This window comes from Cebus imitator, unplaced genomic scaffold (assembly GCF_001604975.1).
Source record: "Cebus imitator isolate Cc_AM_T3 unplaced genomic scaffold, Cebus_imitator-1.0 Scaffold280, whole genome shotgun sequence".
NCBI lineage: Eukaryota > Metazoa > Chordata > Mammalia > Primates > Cebidae > Cebus > Cebus imitator.
In genome coordinates, this window is record NW_016107595.1 from 433,717 (window position 1) to 435,301 (window position 1,585).

General features: G+C 45.3%; 1 protein-coding gene across 8 annotated transcripts in view; it reads right to left on the reverse strand.

Annotated features, from left to right (window-relative positions):
- EPS15L1 (epidermal growth factor receptor pathway substrate 15 like 1) overlaps nucleotides 1-1,585 on the reverse strand; it is a 121,143-nt gene that overhangs the window by 83,263 nt on the left and 36,295 nt on the right. The gene's annotated exons all lie outside the window — the stretch shown is intronic.

Genomic DNA, 1,585 nt, shown 5'->3' on the forward strand with positions numbered 1-1,585 from the left:
AACCTCCGCCTCCCGGGTTCAGGCAATTCTCCTGCCCCAGCCTCCTGAGTCGCTGGGATTACAGGCACGCGCCACGATGCCCAGCTAATTTTTTGTATTTTTAGTAAAGACGGGGTTTCACCATGTTGACCAGGATGGTCTCGATCTCTTGACCTCGTGATCCACCCGCCTGGGCCTCCCAAAGTGCTGGGATTACAGGCTTGAGCCACCGCGCCCGGCCACTGTTTTTTTTTAATTGATTAACTGGCCTAAGAACATGGATAACTTTAAAGCTATAAATACTGTTAGCAGTTTTAAATGGGTCTTCAAATAGATAAGCACTAGGATCGGCCTTTCTCAGCCTGCTGTCCTCAGAAGCCCTTGCAGAATGCAGAGGATACAGGGATGTTGAGAAAAGGGGACCTTTCATCCCTGCAAGGTCTGAGAATAGAGAAAATTTAATAAATAAATAGTAAAGAAAAAAAATTCTTTCCAAAGATCTCTCAACTTCTATTTGAAAAAAAAGAAGAAAGAAAAGAAAATGGGATTAAGTAAGTTTAGGGGAACTGTATTAAATAATGTCAAATTTCTTTTCCATAGGAATTCTCAGAATCTTTAACACATGAGGCCAGGCGCGGTGGCTCACACCTGTAATCCCAGCACTTAGGAAGGCCAAGATGCAAGAACTGCTTGAGCACAGTTCAGACCAACCTGGCCAACACAGTGAGACCTTGTCTCTACATAAAATAATACATTAGCCAGGTATGGCAGTGCGTGCCTGTGGTCCTGGGTACACGGGAGGCTGAGGTAGAGGATCACTTGAGCCCAGATGGTCGGGGCTGCAGTAAGCTGTGATTGTACCAATGCACTCCAGCCTGGGAAACAGAGCAAGCCTCAAAAAATAAAAAAATAAAAAAACAATAAAAAACAAAACAAAAAACAACGCAGACAGGCACCATGAACCTCAAAGAAGGGGGGTACAAGTGAAGGGGCCTTACTAACAGACTGGATCATAAGCCATGGCACAGCACAAACAAGATCCCTTCTAACAAAACGGCCATCTACGGCCACTTAAAATCACTAATCAGTACAGGCTGCGTATCCCTCATCCCAAATGCTTGGGATCAGAAGAGTTTCCGATTTCAGATTTTTTTTTTTTTTTTTTCAGATGGAGTTTTCACTCTGGAGGCTGAGGCATGAGAATCTTGTAAATCCAGGGGGCAGAGGCTGCAGTGAGCTGAGATCATACCATTGCACTCCAGCCGGGGCAAGAGTGAAACTATCTAAAAAAACAAAACCAAAAAAACCTCTTATTAAGGCCTTTAGTCAAAGTTACACCAGTCAACTTTGTTACATTAATAACACCAGTTATTAATGCACAGTGGCTCATGCCCATAATCCCAGCATTTTGGGAGGCTGAGGCGGGCACATCACCCGAGGTCAGGAGTTCGAGACCAGCCTGGCCAATATGATGAAAACCCATCTCTATTAAAAATGCAAAAATTGGCCGGGCGCGGTGGCTCAAGCCTGTAATCCCAGCACTTTGGGAGGCCGAGGCGGGTGGATCACGAGGTCAAGAGATCAAGACCATCCTGGTCAACACGGT